We start from the raw sequence: 25,027 nt of genomic DNA on the forward strand, positions 1-25,027 counted from the left end.
GGACAAGGTTTCCCTCTGTGATACAATGAAAGAGGCATGTGAATGAGTCACGTTTTCTGCCTGTCTCATGATTCTGGCTCAGGAGGGCCTGTTGATGTGATGTCCAGAACAGTGGCAGCCATTCTGTGGTCACTTTCAAGAAGGCCCTAGAAGAAAACCAATATGATGATGGAGTGGAAGGGTGACATTGAACTCAATTTTTGTTCAGACTCCAGATCTATCCCCTTCCAAAACTTTTTTTAATACTAAATTTCTCCATGGTTTATGTGCTTCAATGGTTTACTCTACCTTATCACTGAAAACATCCAGTGAATCACAGAGGAAATAGAAAATAGTTGACTCTTGTTTTGTGGCTCTCCACTGTTTTTCATGGTTCTATTCTTTGGGCTTAAGAGCAACATTCTGATGGTGTTTAAAAACTCAGAAAGAGCCCATCTCCTCAGATCAGTAGTCCATAGAGCATCTCCCTAGGAGCAGAAGGTTAGGGGGTTAATCTTGGCAATGGTGTGGAATGAAAAGTGTCTCTCATTTACCTTCCTTACCTCTCTCCATGCTCCTAGTTACTGCTTCTTTTTGTAACTCTGAGGTATAAAATACCTCAAAGCATATTTGATTTTGTTACATATTTCTGGCACAGGGCTCTTAAAACCCTTGGAATTTCCTGAGTGATAGATTATTTGTTATTCATAAACAGCCCCTTTTGATCACAGCTGAGTTTATGCTAAGGAGATGATGGCCTTAGGCTGGGACTGGTCACCAGAAAGACCAAGGGATTAGAGGGTTGGAGCTGTCAGCCCCACCTACTGACCTCCAGGAAGGGAAGGCAGGGACTGGAGATTGAGTTCCATAAAAACTTGAACAATGAGATTTGATGAGCTTCCACACTGGTGAACACTCAGGGGTGCTGTGAGAGTGGCTGCCTGAAGAGAGCATGGAAGCTCTATGCACCACCCAACCCCTTCCCTGCCACATACCTGCCATATGCCTCTTTCTGATGGACTATTCCTGAGGTATATTCCTTATATAAAGCAACAAATGTAAACAAAGTGCTTTCCTGAGTTCTGTGTGCCATTCTAGCAATTTATTGGTGTCATTGGAACACCCAATTTATAGCCTGTCAGTCAGAAGTACAAGTAGCCACCTGGGACTTGCAACAGATGTCTGATCTGATCTGAGAACAGTTTGTGGGAGTGAGCCCTTTAACTTTTGGGATCTGATGCTAAATCCAGGTAGACAGCATCATAACTGAATTTTAATTGCAGGTGGCCCAGGTGGTGTCCCCAGAGAACTGGAGAATTTTTTGGTGTGGAGAAAAACTACATTTGGTCAGAAGGATTGTGAAAGTAGAGAATCGAGTTTTTGTTTAACCGTGCATCTTTGTTTTTTATTGTTTTCCTCTCATTCTTCTCACCTTGGTAATTGTTTCTTTCACTTTCCTGAATCTCTGAAAAGAAAGGGCCTGGACTCTCAGATTTCTTGGCCTTTGATATTTGGAAGGATGAACTCCAGTCTCCCACAGAAGGCTAGAGGCGAAGGAACATTCAGACATATAAGTTTCTAAGATAAATCGTCTGAGAACATCTCCAAAGTGTCTTTTGGGAATGGTAAGAGACCCTGAGTTTGTGTCAGGGTTGATTCCAGCTCCATTGTCCCCGTGTCCTTCAACTAAGTCTCTGCTGAAGTCTGTTCTATAAAAACAGGAAGTAAGTGGCTTGGACTGACCAATTGTACTAGGTTCGACAAAGCAAACCAAATGCAGTCAGTCATACCAAAACTCCACATCACCAAACCAAAACTAATTTATCTGAACTTTTGAGAAATCAGGAGAGAGAAAATGGACACATTCCTAAAACAGGCCAGTTTCAGTGGGCATGAAAATGAAGTTCTCTCTGCTTTCATCTTTACAAAAAAAAAAAAAAGGAATCTGTGGTAACTTGACTTCAATCAATCAGTTGTTCCTTATTGCTGTCTCTCTATTCCTGCTGCACAAAAAAAAAAATGCAACATCCAAATGACCAATCAGGTTTTTGTTCTCTGTTTCTGCTTTCTTTAGCCCTCCTATCCCTATAAAACCAACTTCCCTGGCTCTAACTATCAAAACATTCATTTTATTTTATAGCACGAAAGGCTGTCCGATTCCATCTTTATAACCAAAGCCAATTAAGATCTTAAAACTAAACATATAACCTCATCTTTTGACAAGTCCTTAGAGGCTGAGTTGCTCCACAGGAATCCAGGAACTGGGCACAGGAAAAGGATCTCAGCTGGTGGTAAGTTGGGGTCTGAAAATTTAAAAGTTATTGTTGAAATGCCTGCTATATGACAGAGCCCTTCTAACTCTGGAGTAGTGTAGTCTGGTGAAGAATCCACTTCGTTAGTATGAAAAAAATGTTAACTATTTCATTAACAATGTTTAATTTGGTTACATCTTCCAGTAACATTCTTTTTTTTTTTTTTTTTTTTTTTTTTTTTGATGGAGTCTTGCACTGTCGCCCAGGCTGGAGTGCAGTGGCACAATCTCAGCCCACTGCAACCTCTGCCTCCCGGGTTCAAGCGATTCTCCTGCCTCAGCCTCCCAAGTAGCTGGGATTACAGGCACCTGCCACCACGCCCAGCTAATTTTTTGTATTTTTAGTAGAGATGAGGTTTCAATATGTTGGCCAGGCTGGTCTTCAACTCCTGACCTCGTGATCCACCCGCCTCGGCCTCCCAAAGTGCTGGGATTACAGGCGTGAGCCAATGTGACTGGCCAATTCTTTATCATATATGTAATTAAATAAAATGTATTACCAAAATAATGTCCCCAAAGGTGTTTTACTTTTTTAAAAACAGTGGCTACAAAAAAATTGTAAGTCCCATATGTAGCTAAAGTTAACACATTATATTTCTACTGGACATGTAGCACTGTAGAGATGTAGCATTGAAGGATCTTGATAGTCCTATGGAGCTTACGTACTAGTGTGGAGGGTATTCAAGAGACAAGATAAATGAACAAACAAATAAAGGAGAAAAGTATCTGGTGAGATAGGCTGTACCTGGGCATTCTGCTTTGCAGAGTGGGTCAGGTGGGATCTCTCTGAAATATTTGACCTGAAATATGAATATTCAGAACGAGCCAGGTGCAGGAAGCTCAAGACGAAGAGCACGGTAGGCAGAAGGAATAGAGAAAGCAGAAGCCCTGAGATGACAATGAGCTGCAAGTTCAAGGAATTAGAGCCCAGTGGGTGGAGCCCAGTGTGTCTCATGAGAGTGCAGAGATGAGGTCTGAGGGATGCACAGGGCACATGTGGCCATGGATAAGGGAACCTAAGATAAGGGTAACTTAGAAGTCTGGAAGCCATCGGAAGGTATTGAGAATAACATCACCATCTTATTGGACCTTTTTAAAGCTCATTTGGTTTCTGTCTGGAGAATAGATCTTAGAGGAGGGGGCAGCAGGACCAGGAAAAAGCTATTTGCAAGGCTTGTGCAAATATCCAAGCCTGACAGGGCCATGGACACTGGTCGTGGAGATGGCAATGGTTCTGGCTGTGCATTCAGCATGTTCTGCAGATAGAATGAATAAGACGTGGATGGCGTTAGGTGGTGAGGAAAAGAGAAATAAAAGGTGAGTTCCAGATCTGGAGCTTTAACAACTGAATATTTAATCTCCAAATAGATACAGAATATTGGAAGAGTGGCAGGTTTGGGAGGCAGAGAACATCAACAGCTTGGTAAAACCATGTGAGGTTTGGAGTCTATGGGACTCCCATGGGGAGAGGTTTTATCAGACTTGAGTGCCAGGGATAGGCCACGGCTGATAATTTAGATGAAAAGACAGCATAATGGTTTAATCCCAGAGACTGGATGATATCATTTATAGAGGGTGAGATACCCCAACATTTAGAGTCAAATTTAGAATAGAAAACACCGTAAATTGGACTAAAAAGAGGAAGAGAATTGAGCTGTAGAGATGACCAAGAGTGTATTGTGTGTACATATCTCTTGGATATATCTCATGGCATAAGAAAATTGTGTTTGAAAAGGGAGAAAGTGATCCAGTGGGTCCTGTGTCATTGGGATATCAGGTCTTAAAAACAGAGAAGGACTCACAGGAGTTGGCAGCCTGGGGGTCATAAGCATCCTTGGGAAAATGCATTAGGTGGAGTGCTAAGGACAGAAGTCAATATGGAGTGGATTAAGGAGAACGGCTGAGGCGAGGAAGGAAAAGGAGGAATTAGAGACATTCTCTTTGGATGTTTGGCTGGAAATTCCCCTTACAGAGAGGTCATTTGGCTAGATAGGGTTGAAGCTGGAAAGAAATATGGTTCAAAGGAGGTTTCTCTTGAAAGAGAGGGGGCGTGATTATGTGATAGAATGATCTAGTAGAAATACAATTTTCAATTTTTTTGATATAAAAAATGATCTTTTATCCCTCACCACATCCCACCTCAATCTAAGTCTTAACTTTCTCATCTGTACAATGGTTATACGAATTAAAACTAGCATTAATCAATATTCACCGTGTCTCCGGGTGTGTTCAGTGCTTACACATATTAACACATCCTATCCGCAGAGCCCATGAGAGGAGTTGTGAGGGTTAAGGGAGAAGCTCTTGGTGTGTGGATAATGTTCACAAGTAGAAGCTACTATTGCTATAAGCATCGTTCTTGTCCTGACCCTGAGCTTCATAGTGCAGGGTTCGGGATTGTACCCCACAACACAGCACACAGCCTGGTGAGGGCTAAGAGTTCTAATTTGTTACAGATTTACCGACCTATCCTAGATGATTTCCATGTCTATTCTTTTTTTTTTCTTTCTTTTTTTTTGAGACGGAGTCTCGCTCTGTTGCCAAGCTGGAGTGCGGTGGTGCAATCTCAGCTCACTGCAACCTCCGCCTCCTGGGTTCAGGCGATTCCCCTGCCTCAGCCTCCCGTGCATGTCTATTCTATTTAATCCTCCCCTGAAAATCACTCTTCATCAAAAAACCATTTCAGTTCTGCAGAGGGGAAAATGGGGACTCAAAGAGATGTCACTGATCAAGAATTTACACTGTTGAGGTGTCAGAGATAAGATTAGAGTGGAGATCTAACTGACTTCAGAGCCTGGTACTCTACACCGTTACAGTGACACTCAACTGGCAGGGGGAGGGGGTGGGGAGGTATTTTGCCCCCCAGGGGATCTTTGATAATGTCTTTTGGTTGTCACTCCTGAATGGGGAGTTGCTACTGGCATCTGTGGACAGACACCGGGGGCACTGCTAAACATCCTACTGTGTACAGAACAGTCTCCCACAACAAAGAATTAACCAGCCCTAAATGCCATTGGTGTCAAGGTTGAGAAACCCTGAGCTACACTAAACAATGTCCCTGGGAAGACCTCAGTGAAAGTGACTGGTAATGACAGGAAAAAAGGAGGAAATGAGTAAAAGAAATAGGAGAAAAAAATTATTATATGAGGGCAGGACCCTATCCTGGTGATTTTGGGAGAACGCCTTTCAATGGCAGCACTTGAGCGTGCAAAGGTAGTGGCTCTGTTCGGTCTGGTTTACAAATCTTGCTGTCTCCACTGATTGGCTAGGCATGATGCTGAAAAAGCTACAGGAGTCCCTGGGCTATGGATTCTCCCTAGTAAAAAAGGGATGATGATGGCTGCCTCACAGTGTTATTATGAGTATTAGATGTAAACAAGTACTAGATAATTGTTATCATTCTTAAAGAGGCTAAATAGCCCAGGGTGGGAAGATTCTCAGATTTTCATGATCATAGAAAATTGCTGTAGCTTGGCTGGGCGCGGTGGCTCACACTTGTAATCCCAGCACTTTGGGAGGCTGAGGAGTTCGAGACAGCCTGGCCAACATGGTGAAACCCCATCTCTACTAAAAATACAAAAAATTAGCCGGGCGTGGTGGCGGTGTCCAGCTACTGGGGAGGCTGAGGCAGAAGAATTACTTGAATCCAGGAGGCGAAGGTTTCAGTGAGCCGAGATCACGCCGCTGCACTCCAGCCTGGGCAATGGAGGAAAAAAGGGAACCATTCGGACATTTGCCCCTGAACTTGAAGTGTGCCACACCCCACTCCCACTGCCAGTTGCCACCCCCGTCAGCTCTCTTTCTGCCTGTTCTCTTCCTCCTCTGAGTGTGGCCTCCAGATGTCTCATGTACCTCCCAGGGTCTGTGAATACTAAAACCTCTCAAACTTTAACACTGTAGTCGCATCATTGAAGCCGCACCCACAATCCGACCCACGATGTGAGGTTGCCCGAAAGCAACCTGGGCAGTTGGATCCCCTCTTGATGTTCTTTTGTCCTGGCCTCTGGTGGCTGCTGAGGACGGTCACTACCAGCTGAGTTGATAGAGAAACTTGAAGAGCTTCATTTAATACCACTGGCATACCAGGCAGGCTTTTGGCTGTGTCTTGGACACAATCCCAATGTCTGTGTGTGGATGACTCACGCACTTCCTGCATCAGACAGCCCAGTCGGTCTGGCCCTGATGGCACTACTGCTTGCTGGTGCTTGATTCTGCTGCTTCGTGCAGCTTAGTACTGCTGTCCTCAGCTGTTACCTTGGAGATTCTCCAGAAATTCCAGTGGCTGTGGATGGCTGAGGCTCCAGGCTCCCCAGCAGCCGCTGGAGGACAGATCCTACTGTAATGAGGGTGTTTCCCTGTGGGACATCAGACACCCTTTCTGGGATCAGGCCCCTGCCAGGGGGCCACTACTGGAGGGCATGTTGCCCCTTGAGCCATACATGCTTCTCTGGTGACCTAGGGCCGCAATAGTGGTCCGGCCTGTATTGGCTCTAAGCTACAAAGTACTGGCCTCCAGCCAGAGTGAGCTGGCCACCTGGTGGCCCGTGGCTCGATCCTCAGCTCTACCTCCATCTTGCTGATGATAGCGCCATGGGCCACCAGGCTCCTGGGGAGCAGCAATTCTCTCATAGTGAAGTTGAAGAGGATGACAGAATGCTGGCTTCACTGGGTCAGTGAAGGGGAGCTGGGTGAAAGGATCCAGTTGCCTAACTCTAACCTGTGACACGGCAACTGCACCTGAGTCCCCAGGGCACCTTGCAAGAGCAGGTGCTGCTGAGGCCAGCGTCTCCTTGGTTGCTGCATTCCTTGGTGCTATCACTTCTCATTCTCCCAGCCCCTCAGAGATCGATCGGGTCACCCTGGAAAGAAAAGCGGCTGCCTACAAGGCCGGTGCAAGTGGAGCTCATTGTTCGGTTTTGAAGAGAGGTTAAAGAAAGACACACAAAGACAGAGTGTCTCAACAGCAAATGCAGGCATTTATGTCCAGCATAAACCTGCAGAGGTGCCAGTGCCCACCCCTGCTTACAGGCTGGGGCAATTACAGGCCTGGGTGGGAGAGGTCTGGAAGTGGAGCGTGGCCTGTTGCCTGGGAAAATGTTGATAACATGTTCCCATGATGAGGCGGTTTGGCACTTGTTCCTGCAGAATGTGATAGTGATGTTCCTTGGGCCTTTGCCCGGCAGGGTGTGATAAGGATGTTCGTGTGCCTTGTGGTCAGGTGGTTAGGCAGGATGTTTCTCATGGCCCGAAACCCCATGGAATGTTTCACTTTGACCAAGGTCTGCAAAATGGTGGGGGGCTTACAAAGTGGTGCAGTTTGGACTAACTCTAATCACCATTTTTTTTCTTTTTTGGTAACAATGTGTAAAGTGAAAACAGCAGAGTGCTACTCCATACCACTGGGACCTTGTCCAGTAAACATCCAGAGAGTGAGGATAGGAAATAAAAAGTATATAAATATTAGATGCCTAGAAATGCAAGTCACTTTAAAGATTTTATGTGAAATAGAAAAAAAGAGAGGAGAGGGACTCACTGTCTTGTAATGGGTCCTTCCCAGAGAGAGGTGACTGTCCAGTGGCACTGGGCCATTTTCCTCCTTCCCCTTTTTCTTATCAGCTAGGACAGAAACTAAGAATTTTGGCTTCAAGTGGCTAAAAGATTGATGGGAGAAAAAAGAAAATAGAAAAAAATAACAGAGAGACTGACGCTCTAGGCAGTTACAAGTCCAAGAAAAAAGAGAGAAACTTTTAACTTTAAGTGTTGAGCCCAAACCAGGTCTAGCAAACACAATGCTGGCCCTAGATTATTTATTAATTTATGAAGAAACTTCTAGATATGGTGGTGACAAAAGGAAATTAAATCCATTATATATGCATATATTTTAATGTAAATATATAATAGATAAATTATGTATACATAATACATAACCAAATTCAAACAGTTTTATAATTTGATTTGACTGGAAATTCAAAATCCATATATTAATTTTTGTAGTAAAAGTTTATGTAAAAAAAGACAAAAAGGACACTGATTGGCTTTTGTTCCTCTACAATATAGGTTCTAACTTAACTTTTAACATTAGTGGCCGAACGCGGTGGCTCACGCCTGTAATCCCAACACTTTGGGAGGCCGAGGTGGGCAGATCACCTGAGGTCAGGGGTTCAAGATCAGCCTGGCCAACATGGTGAAACCCCATCTCTACTAAAAGTACAGAAATTAGCCAGGCATGATGCTGGGTGCCTGTAATCCCAGCTACTCAGGAGGCTGAGGCAGGAGAATTGCCTGAACCTGGGAGGTGGAGGTTGCAGTGAGCTGAGATTGTGCTACTAAACTCCAGCCGCATGAATTGCTAAAAATTTATGGACTTAATAGTGGGCTCAAATTATAGTTATACACAGGGATCCCATTAAATTTACTTACTCTACCCCCCATAATCTTGAGAAGCTAACTAAAATTTTGAAAAATGAGTAGACCTCATTTTAGCTGTAGCGTCGCCTAAATTTCCCATAGTCATACAGTCATTGCTCTAAAATATTCTATGTTGGACATAGATTCTGTGACACAATTAATATCAAATTAAAATTAAAGTAAGCTTTTGGCACTTACAAATTGGCTTGATCAAATGGGGCCCCTTAGTCCCACAGTTAAGATAACTTATTACGGCCCAATAGAAGTTGAAACAGCACCTTCAAGGATTAAAATGTATTATATAAAACCTAATTAATAAAAGCGTGATTATCAACACCACATCTCCATTTAGCAACCCAAAAGTTCTTCCTGTTCCCAAATCTAAAAAAAAAAAAAAAAAAAAATTCATAAAAATGCCTTATGATGGATGACTACAGCAGATGGGCTATTGAGGGCTGCCTCAGCCCTTCAGCCCAGACCAGTGACAGAGCTACCAACACTGCTTCACCTCCTGCAGAGGTAGAGGTACAGACAATGTGAGGAGGGGGTCAGGGATATTTTTTAGCTCTTTCTCATCCTACCCTCATGCCAGTCCCAGCTTCTTCTACCCTTGAGTCACATTAAGCCATTCAAGGATGAGTGGATCAAGTTTTTAATCAAGAAAAAATACTTCCATGCCCCCTGATTTGAGAGTAAGAAATAGAAAAATGAGGCTATTGTGGGTGTCATTTCTAATTTCTGGACCTCAGCCTGTACCCTGGGGTAAGTGGAAGTGGAAAAAAACTACAAGAAAACAGAAAGAGTGGTGGGGATTTGTAAGGCTTGGATGAGATAGTATATATTAAAAGGAAAACTTAATTACTTTACCCTTAAGTATAATGTTTGCTGTCACCTTTTTGTATCTTTCTCTTTTTAATCAGACTGTTGAAGGTGTCCTCTATTCTTACTTTTTAAGAGTTTTCTTCTTCTATAGCTTAAATTATGGATGGATGTTAAATGTTTTCAAATGTATATCTGCCAATATTAACATGATTATTTTTATTCTTTCATTTACATCGTTACAAATTAGGTTGATGAATTCTTCAATGTTAAACTACCTTGTGTTTCTGAAATGAATCACGCTTCCTCATGATGTATCTTATATATTTGTAATTGATCTCCTAGATTTCTTTAGAATTTCTGTATTTATGTTTATGTAAAGATGGCTCTGTTATTTCACTTTTCTCTACTGTCCTTGTTAGGTTTTACATCCACTTATAATGGTCTCTTGAATGGAGCTGGAAAGTGATTTTCTGATTGTCTTCTGTAGTATTATATCTTTTTAAACAGTGTTACACTTAAATTTTTTTTTTAATTTTCAAAAAAAAATTTTTTTTAAGACAGTGTCTCACTCTGTCGCCTAGGATGGAGTGCAGTGGAGTGATCTCAGCTCACTGCAACCTCTGGCTCCTGAGTTCAAATGATTCTCATGCCTCAGCCTCCTGAGTAGCTGGGACTACAGGCAGGCGCCACCACGCCCGGCTAATTTTTAGTAGAGATGGGGTTTCACTATGTTGGCCAGGCTGGTCTCGAACTCCTGACCTCAAGTGATCTGCCCACCTCAGCCTCCCAAAGTGCTGGGATTACAGGCATGAGCCACTGTGCCCAGCACCAAAATTTATAAAAAGTGTTTATTAAAAACACTTTTAAAAACATTTACATGAAGTCAACTGGGTCTTGGGTTTTCTTTCTGGGAGAGATTTTAAATATGGGTTTAATGTCTTTAACAATTATTACATTGTTCAGTTTTCTTTTTCATATCTTTCACTTTTGGTAAACTATTATTTTCAAGAAATTTGGTCATTTCATCTGAAGTACGACGTTTATTGGCATGAAGAGGGGTAACAACTGTATACAAACTTCATATGGTTCCTTTCATATAATAAGAATGTAAGCTATCTGAGGGCAGGGATTGTGGTCTATATTGCTTACAGATGAATCCTCACCCTCTATGTGTAAATAGTGTCTGACATGTGGTAGGCACTCAATAAATACTGAATTAATGAATCAAAAAATAATGTCACCTAGATATTTAAGTGAGAAACATTTGATGTCTAATTAAAATTATCTCCGGCCCTCATAACATGAACCAAGTCATGTCTAGTAAATTCTCATCCTCATGTGCACAATATTTATAAATTCCCAGGTGGCTTCCATTTTCATGAACACCTTAAATTTTGAGTTTCCGCCTCAATAGAATACTCTCGCTAACAACTGCCTAATGACTTTGTATTTAAATAAATCAGCTCATAACTCAGCCCTTTACCTTGCTTTCTCCACATAAACACTCAGAAATGGTCAGTTCTGTATTGTGTAACATACTTTCCTGATGCACTGGCAAAAGACACCACTCAACATGAATATCAAGGAGTCCTGTTATCAACGTCCTCTCTCACTCCACTGCTTTACTCACTCATTTTTCTCCTTTCTCTAGAGTTCTGTGCATTTCCCAGGCAGAGCAGTTTGCCCATTTCGTTCACACTTTTGACTCCTATAAATGCTTTCAATTTCCAAAAAAAAAAAAAGTATATTCTTTAACGCCCAACTAAGTTGTGGCCATAGAAAATGAGGAACAATGAAAACAATGCAAGACAGAAAGTCAGGAGCCACGAAGGACAGCGTGTCACCTCTAGATAGGAGAGCCAGGGCTTCCAGATGGGCTAATTAATAGACTTCCTCCACTGCCAGGACAGGGGATTCTTACCTTTCCTTCCCACTGGCCTTGGTTAATTGCAGTAGAACAGTGCCCGCTACATCTCCTCGTTTTTCTTTTCCTCATTAGGAGTTTCCATTGTGGATTCCCAATTCTCATTGCATCGTGGTATACTGGGGCTTTGAAGAAGAATATTCTTTTAAGTTATGGGACACTTATCACAAAGAAACTTCAACATAAAACGTTGGGGATATCATCCTTGGGAAGGATGGCTCTACTTCTTCTGTTTGGAAGAAGAGTGTAAAGGGATCTTGAGTACCCGAAGGCATAATTCTGGCCAAGACTGACAGCTGCCTAACCAACGTTCATCACCCTTCTTCACTGCAGTGTATGCTTTTAAGGGTCTGTTGCCTCAGCATCCAGTCTGAATACAAGCTTAATTTTCTCATACAAGGCTCAGGGCTCAGTCACCCTTGACACAGTTTCCAGTTCTACACCACAGTCACGAGTCCAAGAAAAAAAAAAGAGGAACTTTAAGTACTGAGCAGAATCCAGGTCTAGGAAACATAATCCTAGCCCTAGAATACTTACTGATTTATGAACAAACTTCTAATGGGAGGGTGATAAAAAGGAAATTAAATACATCATATGTATATATGTATATAATATTTTCATGTAAACATATGACAAATAGGTGAATTATGTACATTTAATATATAACCGCATCAAAGTTTTACAATTTGATTTCATTGGGAATTTAAAATTCATCTATTAATTTTTACACCAAAAAAATTATATAACAAAAAGATAAAAAGGCACTGATTTGGTTTTGTGCCTTTACAACATAGGTACCTAACCTAACTTCAACAACAGCAAAAATGCTCAAATTGACAAAAATTTATGGACTTCACATTGGGGCTCAAATTATAGTTATATATGAGGATCTATCGAGCACCCGATTCTGTCGGCTGTTCGGGGCACCACTATGTAACCTGCCATGATCCCTGGTGGACTGAACAAACGGGGCTGAACGCGGGAATAAAAGACAAGAGACAAAAGACCACATTTGGAAGAAGGGGTCAGGGGGCACCTTGCCTCTAGTGGACAAGGCCCTGAGCTTTACATGGCCCTCTGTATTTATTAGACAAAAGAGATAGTGAGAAGGGGGGTGGAAGAAGAGGTCAGTTGGTTGGTCCAGAGTAGGCTTGCAAGACTGCATTCTCTAGATGTCTCAGTAGATAACTTCAAAGAGCTTGGCACCAGGAAGCGATTGCCCTCAGCAAACCTTCTGGTGGCAGGCACAGTGGTGAGTTCGCTCACATCCTGTATTCATGATAAACAGTTTGCTGTTTGATCATATAGCCTCCAATGGAATACAGAGTTGGTCACGTCCCATGGGCCTTTGGCTCCCTGCATATCCCCCTTTCTGTTTATGAATTAATTGAAAGAATGTAAGGCCAGGCTGGGCAGCTCTCATTCGCCGATTGGCGGTCCCTCCGATTTTACAGACTATAAACAGAAGACAGAGACAAAACGACATTATTCCAAGAACTACATATAAGATGTTACTGTGGTGCCTTAGATAGGTCCAAGGGTTGAGGCTCTCCAGGTCTTCCTGGAATTCAGTCCAATCTTCTAAAGAAGGCTGAAATTCTTGAGTTTGCCTATTTAAATCAAGAATTTTGTTTTGTAATTCACCAATATCAAAGGTGATGTTGGATGTGAAAGCTCCTTGCAAATGGGCTTTCACAAGGTCCCACGGATACTCACTTTCGTTATATTCTAAGTTGGTTACACAAATATGAGTGTGATTAAAATGACAGCGCAATTGCTGCTGCAACTTCAAGCTTTGTACTTGTTCCCCTAACCACAGAACCGTGGATTTCAACATTGCCACTTCAGTTTGTAACTCAGTGTTAATTTTATTCTGAAGTAGCCTCGCTTGGTTGGCTGTACGTGTCCAATTCTCTACGTACTGAGCCATTTGAACAGAACTGTGTAGAGAAACAGACGACATCACAACAGAAGTTATTAGTGTGACCAAGGAAACGATAGCAAAAATTATCATGCCTAAGGCTCTCCGGGCACAGTGAGTAACCTGAGGTAGAAGATGTTTCACAAAATGCAAAGCAGGTGTGGCAGCCCAAGCCTCGGACAGATTAACAGGAATCCCTAGCCCAGGGATGCGACCTAAAATCATCAAAGTAGAGATATTATGTGTTCACAAAGTGCTATGATTAATGCAGTGATATAACTGGCAAGATTTACAGGTCAATTGGGTATTGTTTACCTGGAGCTGGTCCTTCTGAGCTGCCAAAAAGACATAAGGATTAAAAACACAAACCACAAATTGAGTGGTGATATTCTTTACAAATGCAACATTAAGACTGTGTCGTGACTCCAGTCGGCCTCCTCTCCATCTTTGCACTCAGGCTCAGCTGACTCATGGCTCATACCGGAGGGACCAGGCCCATGGTTGGCCACCCTGTGTTTCTCCAGTCTCCCATTCCATGGTTGCACGCACCTTGAGGGCACCCACATGGCTTGTCCATCTCCTGTAAACACACAAGCACACCCTCTTCCCCATGTCAGTAAATCCACTGGGCCTTTCCATTGTCCTTCTTCTGGGGATTTCCATAACACTTTCAGATAAACTTTCCTCTTTTCCTCTAACACTTGCCAATGTCTTTCTGCTGGAGTCTTACCATCCATACCAGGAGTCAAAAATTTTAAAGTAAATAAGGCTAAATGTAGTTTTGATTGAGGTGGTAGTTGGCCTCCTATACCCCCTTTTTGTCTTTTCGACATGCGTTGTAATGTTTGATGTGCCTATTCTATAATGCCTTGTCCTCTAGGATTATAAGGAATTCCTGTTTTATGGGTTATAGCCCAAAGCTGTAGGAAATTTTGAAAAAGCATGACTAGTATAAGCAGGTCCATTGTCAATTTTTAATTGTTTAGGTATTCCCATATGAGCAAATGATGACAGACAATGTCGCTGTACATGACCAGCTGTCTCACCTGTTTGGCATGTACCATGCAGCATATGAGAATAAGTGAAACAAATTAAACAGTTCTGGGTCTAGTGTACTTTTAACTGTCGCAGTTTCTATGCGACTGGCTAAATTTACAACATAAGCTGAACAAGAAGAATTTCCTTGCAGGGTTTGGTAAAGATGTCTAAGTTGATAGGTAGCAATACCTAACATCGGGCGTAGCCAATTAATATCTCCTGATAATTGTTGAAAATCATTTAAAGTCTGTAACATGTCTTTATGGTTGACAACGTTGATTGTAGCCTGCCACAATCCCTGGTGGACTGAACAAAGTGGGCGAGCGTGGGAATAAAAGACAAGAGATAAAAGAGTATATTTGGAAGAAGCAGTCAGGGGGCAGCTTGCCTCTAGTGGACAGGGCCCTGAGTGTTACACAGCCCTCTGTATTTATCAGGCAAAAGAGATAACGAGAAGTAGGGGTAGGGGGTGGTTGTTGGCTAGCAGCTTGATTCACGGCAGGCTTGCAAGACTGCATTCTTAAAACAGTAGGCGCTAGATTTCTCAATAGATAACTCTCAGTAGATAACTTCAAAGAGCCAGGGAGTGAGGCCCTCCACAAACCTTTTGGTGGCAGGGCAGTGTGAGTTTGCCCACATCCTGCATTCATGATAAATAGTTTGCTGTTTGATCATATAGCCTCCAGTGGAATGCTGAGTTGGTCAGGTCCCACGGGCCTTCGGCTCCCTGTAGCTGATAGGATCTGAAGCTGTGAGCTGTAAAACCTCACAGCTGACTGCAATTAGCTCTGAGCATTGAGCTGAAATCCCAGAGATCATTATTGTTTGAGTATGTTTTGGTCCATAGACGGCGGCATGACCTTTGGGAGAGCCATCAGTAAAATAAGTCTGTCCACCTGGAATAGGTTTGTGATGAGTAATCACAGGAAGAATGAAAGAATGGATTTTATAAAACTGTAAAATTTTGTCTGAGGGTAGTGGTTATCTATCGCGCCCATGAAGTCTGCGAAAGCAGTTTGCCAGGCAGTCAACATTTCCCAAGCTGCAGCTTGTTGCTGAGAGTCTAAAGGAACAATAATTTTGTCAGGATCATATCCTGTAAGCATTTTTGATCTATGTCTGCCCATAGTCACAATTTGCGTAATTAAAGAAAGATAAACTTGCAAGGTTTTGACTGTTTGATTAGATAGAAAGAACCATTCTATTACTGTTACAGACTTATCTATAAACTGGCCCAAAAGTCCTGTTGGGGAGTAAGGGGTAGGAAGAATAAACAAAAGCAAAGGTTTTTGTGGTTGTAGCCATGAGGCATGTCTCTGCTGTAACATTTGCTCTACAAGCTGTAATTCGGCTTCTGCCTCTTTAGTTAGTTGCCGCAGAGAATTTAAAGAAGAATCTCCTTGCAGGGTTTGGTAAATAAGTGTAAGTTGATAGGTAGCAATACCTAACATCGGTCGTGGCCAATTAATATCTCCTAGTAATTGCTGAAAATCATTTACAGTCTGTAACGTGTCTTTATGGAGAACTACTTTCTGAGTCCGTACACTTCTCTCTGTAACAATAGTTCCTAAGTATTGGTATGGGGAAGTTGTTTGTACCTTTTCTGGAGCTATTTTGAGATTCCATTTAGTCAAGGCCTGCTTTGTTTCTCTGAATAACTGATGTAGGTTTTGATCGGTAGGAACAGCCAAAAGAATATCATCCATAAAATGAATGATGTAAGCAGTAGGAAACATATTCCAAGGCTTCTTTAATGCCTGTCCTACAAAATGCTGACATAGCGTAGGACTGTTAAGCATGCCTTGGGGTAAAACTCTCCATTGATAATGAGAAACAGGTTCTGTTTGATTAATAGAAGGCACAGAGAATGCACATCAAGGCTCATCCTTCTCATGTAAGGGTGTAGTAAAGAAACAATCCTTCAGATCTATTACTACAAGAGGCCAGTCTCTTGGAATAGCTGCTGGAAATGGTAAAAGTTTTTGTAAGGCACCCATCAGTTTTATGGGTACATGAATAGCTCTTAAATCATGTAGTAGTCGCCATCTTCCGGACTTTTTTGAAATAACAAACACTGGAGAATTCCAGGGTTATGTGTCCGGCATCCCATTGTTCTTTTACTAGCTGCTGAAGTTGCATCAGGTTCTCCTGAGATAGAGGCCATTGATCCACCCATACAGGTTTGTCACTGAGCCATTCTAATAGTAAGGCAGCGGGCAGAGGAGAAATATCAATGACCCTCATTTGAAATCCTGACGTCCTAGCCCTTTTCTATCTGTTTTTCCAGTTACTGATATTGGGTTAGGATTTCCTTGAAGAAATTTTTCTAAATATTTTCCCCTCTGATATCCCGTGTTCTTCAACATTTTAAATCCTGGGTTATCAAAGTTTTCATTTGTAAGTCTCATATTCCATGTTATAAGTAAGTCTCAACCCCATAAGTTGATAGCTATATTTTCAACATAAGACTGAAAAGTACATGACTGTCCATCCGGACCAAGACAAGGTAAAATCTCAGTGCTCTGTTGAACACTTTGAGCTGTTTCTACTCCCACTAGGGATGTAGAAGTTAATTCCAAGGGCCAGGATGGGGGCCAACTGTCTTTAGATATTACTGACACATCAGCTCCCGTATCCATAAGCCCATAAAATTTCTTTACTTTAATTTGTACTACACAGGTGGGTCTATTAGAGGCTATGGGTTGGGACAGATAGATTTCCCATGTAGTTGTGCTCCCAAACTCTTTATTTTCTCATTTCTCCTTTCATGGAGAGAAGCGTGTGATTTGCAGGGAATAAGCAACAATTGAGCAGTATATTGTCCCAGCTCAAAACCCCACAGATCTTGTGACATTAAAACTACTTGAATTTCTCCTTCATAATCAGAGTCAACAACTTCTGGGACAACAGTAATGCCCTGTAAGTTAAGGCAGATTTTGCCTAAATTAGTTCCACATATCCTGCTGGTAATGGTTCCCAAATACCAGTGGGAACTTTGATGGGTTTGTCTTCCCCAACTAACATTACCCATTCTTTGACTGGGAGATCTAATCCTGTACTCCTTGTGTACCTGGGGTGACGGAATCAATGTGCCTCTGGGAACCCATGCCAGAAACAGGGTTGAGGTCTGGACTGGGAATGCTCTCATTGTTTGTGGGGCCTGGGTCCAGACCCCTGTCTCATTTCCCAGCAGGGGGGTGCCATTCTGATGAAATTTTGAGCGGCACTGATTAGCCCAGTTATTTCCTCTGTTACAGCAAGGACAAAGTCCTGGCGTTTTTTCTGCTGGGTGGGGCACTGCATTGTAAGGTCCTTTCTGTCCTGAGATCTGGTGGCATTCGTTTTTAAAATGTCCAGGTTTTCCACAATTATAACATTTTCTCATTTTAGGGTTTGACCCTTGGCTCCTTTTAGATTTGTCAGCTCCTAAGTTAGCCACTGCTTGTGCTAATATTGCAAAGCGACGAAGCTCAGTTCCCACATCTTGACAAGCTCTGAGAAAATTTCCCAAGTTTTTTATACACCTCACTGGTGCCAGTGCATGTTTACAATCCACATCTGCATTCTCAAAAGCTAGAGTTAGCACTTCTGCAGCCACGGTATGAGGAGTCTGACACTTAACTGCCTCTTGTGATCTTGCAAGAAATTGCACATAGGGTTCCTGTGACCCTTGCATGATATGTAAAAAGGATTGTACTGGGACTCCCTCTTCAGGAATTGTGGCCCAGGTGCATTTAACAGCCTGTGCACACTGCTGATAAGCAGCGTCTGGGAGTGCCATTTGACTTTCCAGGTCTGAGTAAGGGCCATTACCTAATAGCATATCCTCTGTAATGTCTCCATGTCCAGCAACACGGTTCTGTCTAGCCTGGTCTGCACACATTTCTTGCCAATTTAAATTCCATGTCAGATATGCACTAGCGGACAAACAAGTTTGTGCCAAGTGTTTCACATCAAAGGGTAAAAGACGCATAGCACCAAACACAGATTCTAGCAATCCTAAGGTCAATGGGCTCTGTACGCCATTATTCACCGCTCTCGCTTTTAATTCCTTCAACAACTTAAACTCTAGTGGGGTGTGTTCATGAATAACCTGCTGTGGATTGTTTGGATCAGGCCTAATGGAAATAGGAAAAGTGCAAGGTCTAAGGGCTTTCCAGCTATGGCAGCAGAGCATAAAATTCTTTGTATTGGGGTCTCTATTTCTGCTACCAAAGGAGGTGGTACAGATGTTTCTGTAACTGGAGGAGGCGGTATAGGCCAATTTTTATCCTCCCTCTCCTGTTTTTTATTTTCAGTTGGAGCTGTGAGTGGGGACAACAGATTCTTTCAGATTTTTAGATTCAGCCTGCTGTCCCACAGAATAATAAGGAGATAATGGCAGAAGTACAGTATGAACTAAACTCCAAGTGGAGAAAACAGAAGGATCAATTTTAAGACCTTTTTGATGAGCCCATTTTAATCCTTCTCCTGCTCTGTCCCAATTTTCCACATCAAGGGTGCCTGCCTGTAGAAACCATGGGTTATGTGTAATAACGTCCTGCAGCAGCTTAGTTAATGTCTGAGAACTAACCTGAGCACCAGTTTGTTTCAACAAAACTTTAAGCAACGGCACATAATTTTTTTTTTCAGTAGACAAATTCTGCCCCATATTACCCTGATTCAGAAAACTTCCCATTTCCAGTACTTCTTTAAGGCACTGCTCCCAGTACCTCTTTAGGCACTGACCTCATATCTGCTGCCGGCCGACTCATCCCAGGGTCCCCGTTTGCCTTGTCAATTTCAGTTCCTCCGTTCCAGGAGATCTTCTTCATTCACATCCTCATAGTCCCGTGTTCAGACTGTCGCCTATTTGAGTGCCACTTGCAGGGCACCCGATTCTGTCGCTGTTCGGGGCACCACTATGTAACGTGACATGATCCCTGGTGGACTGAACAAAGGGGGATGAACACGGGAATAAAAGACAAGAGACAAAAGAGTATATCTGGAAGAAGGAGTCAGGGGCCACCTTACCTCTAGTGGACAAGGAGCTTGGCACCAGGAAGCGATGGCCCTCAGCAAACCTTCTGGCAGCGGGAGTAGTCGTGAGTTTGCCCACATCCTGCATTCATGATAAACAGTTGCTGTTTGATCATAAAGCCTCCAGCGGAATGCTGAGTTGGTCACATCCCATGGGGCCTTCGGCTCCCTGCAAGGATCCCACTAAATGTACTCACTCTGCCCATATTGTCTTGAGAAGGCAACTATATATAAAATTTTGAAAAATGAGTATACCTCACTTTACAGCCTTGCCTACATTACCCATAGTCATACCTATTGTTCTAAAATAGCCTGTGTTGGAGTTAGGTTGCTCTAAAATAGAATATGTTGGAGGTAGACATAATAAATAATACATTAAAATTAAAGTAAATTGTTTGCACTTAGAGATTGGCTTGATAAAATGGGATCACTTAGTCCCCCAGTTAAGATAGTTAATATGGCCCAATGTAGGGTGAAATATGGCCTTCAATAATTAAAATCTGTTACACAAAACGTGATTAATAAAAGGGTGACTATCCACATTGCATCTCCATTTAACAGCCCAAAGTGCTTCTTGTTCCCATATCTGAAAATAAAAAATATTATAAAGAATGTCTTACGATGGGTGACTACAGCATTAAGGGTATAGTCCCATCTATCAGGGCCCCCATATCTAACATCTAGTATTATTAAAAATTGCTAATACTATTCAATCAAGAACGGGTAAACATTTTGCTCTCATTCATTTGGCTAGCATGTTCTGTTAAGTGCTGATTTCTACAGATCCTCAGCTACAGTTGCCTCCACCTCTGAAGAAACACAATACACCTTTCCAGGCTACCTACGGGTACCCTCACAGCTTTGTCATCACACACAAGCTTTGCAGACAAGAGCTTAATGACATCCACAATCTCCATAAGCACAGATACAGCATTACGTTGAGGACATCCTCCTCCAAGAAGATTCACTTGATACACACGTTATGGTCATTTAGACTAATTTGTCTCTTAGTCCATTCAAGGTACTATAACAAAATTTATTATGCTGGATAATTTTTAAACAACATAAATTTAGGCCAGGCATGGTGGCTCATGCCTGTAATCTCAGCACTTTGAGAGGCTAAGATGGGTGAATCATCTGAGGTTACAAGTTTGAGACCAGCCTGGCCAACATGGTGAAACTCTGTCTCTACCCAAAAATACAAAAATTAGCAGGCATGGTGATGCACTGGTAGTTCTAGCTACTGGGGAGGCTGAAGTAAGGGAATTGGTTGAACCCTGGAGATGGAGGTTGCAATGGGCCGAGATCATGCCACTGCACTCCAGCATGGGTGACAGAGTGATGCTCTGTCACACACACACACACACACACACACACACACACACACACACTCCATAAATTTATTGATCACAGTTCTGGGGGCTTTAATTTAGTTAGTTTAGTTCTGGTCACTTGATGATGGACTCATCATCAAGGCTAGCAGATTCAACATCTGGTGAGGGCCATTACTCACAGTGCTTTCTATGAGTCCTCACATGGTAAAAGGAAAAGACAAGTGCCTATAGGACTCTTATAAGGCACTCATCCTACTTATGAGGGCAGAACAATCATAATCTAAAACCCCCACCTTTTAATACCATCACCTTGGTATGAGCAACCTCATTTTTATTTTTGGCCCAGGGAATGATCTAAGGATGTCATGTTTCAGTGGTGAAAGATAAGGACAGGTCCTGAAGAGACTCTGAAGGAGTCTTTATAAAGGAGGATGAGATGTTTTCCTTTTTTTTTTTTTTCTTTTTGAGATAGAGTCTCACTCTGTCACCCAGGCAGGAGTGCAGTGGTGTGATCTCAGCTCACTGCAAGCTCCACCTCCCAGGTTCACGCCATTCTCCCACCTCAGCCTCCTGAATATCTGGGACTAGAGGTGACTGCCACCACGCCTGGCTAGTTTTGCTTTTGTATTTTTAGTAGAGATGGGGTTTCACTGTGTTAGCCAGGATGGTCTCAATCTCCTGACCTTGTGACCCACCCACCTTGGCCTCCCATAGTGCTGGGATTACAGGCGTGAGCCACCTCACCTGGCCAATGTTTTCCTCCTTTATAAAATGAGACAGGCATGTGAATGAAGTCAGTTTTTCTGTTTGTCTTCATCCTTCTGGCTCTGGAGGGCCGGTTGATGTGATGTCCAGAACAGTGGCAGCCATTCTGTGGTCATTTTCAAGAAGCCCCTGGAAGACAGCCAATAGGATGGTGAAGCGAAGGGCTTAAATGAAACCCAATTCTTATTGAGATTCAGATTCTCTCTCCTTGCAAAACTTTTTGTAATAATAAATTCCTTCTTGGTTTATGTGCTTCATATGTTTACTATACTTTATCACTGAAAACATCCTTTTGGTATAGTGATTCGGGGAGAAAAGAGAAAATAGTTGACTCTTGTTTTCTGCCTCTCCACTTATCTTCATGGTTGTGTTGCTTCAGCCGGAGGACAATGTTCTGATATTGCTTAAAATCTCAGAAAGGGCCCATCTCCTCAGATTTAGACCTTTAACTCTTCTCAGATTAAGATATTTGAACTAAATTTGTGGTAATTTTGTCTATTAACTAATCCTTAGAGCTGTGTTGCATGTCCCACAAATTATCTCCCTCTGGAGCAGAAGGTTAAGGGGTTAATCTTGGTAATGATATTGGATAAAGGGTACTCTCTCATGCATCTGCCTCATCTCTCAAGGTTTTTGTTTTTTGTTTGTTTTGTTTTGTTTTGAGACAGAGTCTAGCTCTGTCACCCAGGCTGAAGTGTAGCAGTGTGATCTCGGCTCACTGCAACCTCCACCTACTGGGTTCAAGTGATTCTCCTGCCTCAGTCTCCCGAGCAGCTGGGACTACAGGCATGTGCCATCATGCCAGGCTAATTTTTGTATTTTTAGTAGAGATGGGTTTTCACCACCATGTTGGCCAGGCTGGTCTTGAACTCCTGACTCAGGTGATCTGCCCACCTCAGCCTCCCAAAGAACAGGGATTACAGGCATGAGCCACCGCAACCGGCCTAAAAACCACTTTTTTTGTTTGTTTGGTTTGGTTTGAGACACAGTCTCGCTCTGTCCCACAGGCTGGAGTGCAGCGGCACCATCTCAGCTCACTGCAACCTCCACCTCCTGGGTTCAAGCGATTCTCCTGCCTCAGCCTCCAAAGTAGCTGGGACTACAGCAGCCTGCCACCACGTCTGGCTAATTTTCGTATTTTTAGTAGAGGCGGGGTTTCACCTTGTTGCCCAGGCTGGTCCTGAACTCCCGTCCTCAAGTGATCCACCCACCTCGGCCTCCCAAATTGCTGGGATTGCAGGCGCGAGCCACCTTTTATCACATCTCATTTTATGTTAGTGAGGTTATTTAGGGCGAGGTCCCTTGATAGGCTCAGGTTAGGGCTGACCACCACAAAAATCAAGTGACTAGAGGGTTGGAGCTTTCAGCCCCACCCGTCGACTTTCAGGAAAGGGAAGTGGGGACTGGAGATTGAGCTCTCTAAAAAATGTTGGCTGGGTGTGGTGGCTCATGCCTGTAATCCCAGCACTCTCGAAGGCCGAGGCGGGTGGATCTCAAAGTCAGGAATTCGAGACCAGCCTGGCCAACATGGTGAAACCCTGTCTCTACTAAAAATACAAAAATTAGCCAGGCATGGTGATGCGCGCCTATAGCCCCAGCTACTCGGGAGACTGAGGCAGGAGAACTGCTTGAACCGGGGAGGCAGAGGTTGCAGTGAGCCAAGATCCCGCCACTGCACTCCAGCCTGAGGGACAGAGTGAGACTCTGTCTAAAAAAAAAAAAAAAAAAAAAGTTAGAGACCAGGCACGGTGGCTCACACTTGTCATCCCAGCACTTTGTGAGGCCAAGGCGGGCAGATTGCTTTATGCCCAGGAGTTTGAGACCAGTCTGGGATACACGGCGGCGAAACCCTGTTTGTACAAAAAATACAAAAAATTAGTCGGGCGTGGTATCTCACGCCTGTAGTCCCCACTACTTAGGAGGCTGAGGCTGGAGAATCCCTTGAGCCCAGGGAAGTGGAGGTTACAGTGAGCAGCGATCATGACATTAGACTCCAGCCTGGGTGACAGAATGAGACCCTGTCAAAAAAAAAAAAAAAAAAAAAAACCCTCTTGAAAAATGAGATTAGATGAGCTTCTTGAGTTGGTGAACACATAGAGGTGCCAGAAGGCTGAGTGCCTGAAGAGATGGAAGCTCCATGTACCACCCCAACCTCTCCCTTGCTATATACTTGCCCTATGCATCTATTTTGACTGTTTTTGAGCTGTATTCTTTTCTCCTTCTTTTTTGAGACAGAGTCTCAGTCTGTTGCCCGGGCTTGGAGTACAGTGGCACGATCTTGGCTGACTACAACCTCTTCTTCCCGGGTTCAAATGATTCTCGTGCCTCAGCCTCCTCAGTAGCTGGAATTACTGGCATGTGCCACTACACCCAGTTAATTTTTGTGTTTTTAGTAGAGACAGGGTTTTGCCACATTGGCCAGACTGGTCTCCAAATCCTGGCCTCAAGTGATGCGCCAGCCTCAGACTCTCAAAGTGCTGGGATTACTGGCGTGAACCACCATGCCTGGCCTAAGCTGTACTCTTTAGAATAAACCAGTAAATGAAAGCAAAGTGATTTATTGTGATCTGCGTGCCATTCTAGCAAATTACAAACCTGATGAGGGGGTCACAGGAACCCCTGATTTATAGCCCATCAGTCAGAAGTACAGGTGGCCACATGGGACTTTGATTGGTATCTAAAGTGAAGACAGTCTTGTGGGAGTGAGACCTTTAACTTGTGCGATCTGACGCTAGCTCCAGTTAGACAACATCAGAAGTGAATTTAATTGTAGAATAGACAGTGGTGTCTCCAGAGAATTGGAGAATTGCTCTGTTTGGAAAAAAGCCCACACATATGCTGTTAGAAGTATGTGTGTAAATAGAGAAGTGAGTTTTTGCTTAACCATGCATCTTTGTTGTTTATTGTTTTCCTCTCATTTTTTCACCTCGGTAATTTTTTGTTTCTTTTCCCTGAATCTCTGAAGAAGAAAGGGCCTGGACTCTCACATTCCTTGACCCCTGTTATTTGGAGGGATGAACTCCAGTCTCCCACAGAAGGTTAGAGGTGAAGGAACATTCAGACACATAGGTTTCTAAGACGAGTAGTTTGATGACATCTCCAAGGTGTCTTCTGGGAATGGTAAGAAACCCTGAGTTTCTGTCACTGGATTGATTCCAGCTCCATTGTCCTCTTGTCCTTCAGCAAAGTCTCTGCTGAAGCCTATTATGTAAAAATCACAGGACACCATTGGTTTAAACTGAGCTACTGTACTACACTCAACAAACAAAACCAAAATAGAGTCACTCATACTAAAGTTCTATGTCACCAAACCAAAAACTAAGTTGTTCATCTGGCTTTCCAAGAAATCATAAAGAGAGAGAGAGAGAAAAAATAGCCAAATGCCCAAACAGGTCACTTTCAGTAGCCATGAAAATGCCTCTGCTTTAATCCTTACAAAAGAAGTAACATAAGCAACCATGTCAGTCAATCTGTTTTGTTTTTTTTTTTTAATTATTGTTTCTCTA

At 42.9% G+C, this 25,027-nt stretch overlaps 1 protein-coding gene across 1 annotated transcript in view; it reads left to right on the plus strand.

Moving 5' to 3' along the window:
• Positions 1-2,095: 2,095 nt before the first annotated feature.
• The window catches only part of FPR3 (formyl peptide receptor 3), a 31,447-nt gene continuing 8,515 nt past the window's right edge, over positions 2,096-25,027 (plus strand). Inside the window, exon 1 of the mRNA XM_003269855.4 lies at positions 2,096-2,270. The gene's annotated coding sequence lies outside the window, so the exon portion shown is untranslated. The remainder of the gene's footprint in view (positions 2,271-25,027) is intronic.

The sequence above is a fragment of the Nomascus leucogenys genome, chromosome 10 (genome assembly GCF_006542625.1).
Source record: "Nomascus leucogenys isolate Asia chromosome 10, Asia_NLE_v1, whole genome shotgun sequence".
Classification (NCBI taxonomy): Eukaryota; Metazoa; Chordata; class Mammalia; order Primates; family Hylobatidae; genus Nomascus; species Nomascus leucogenys.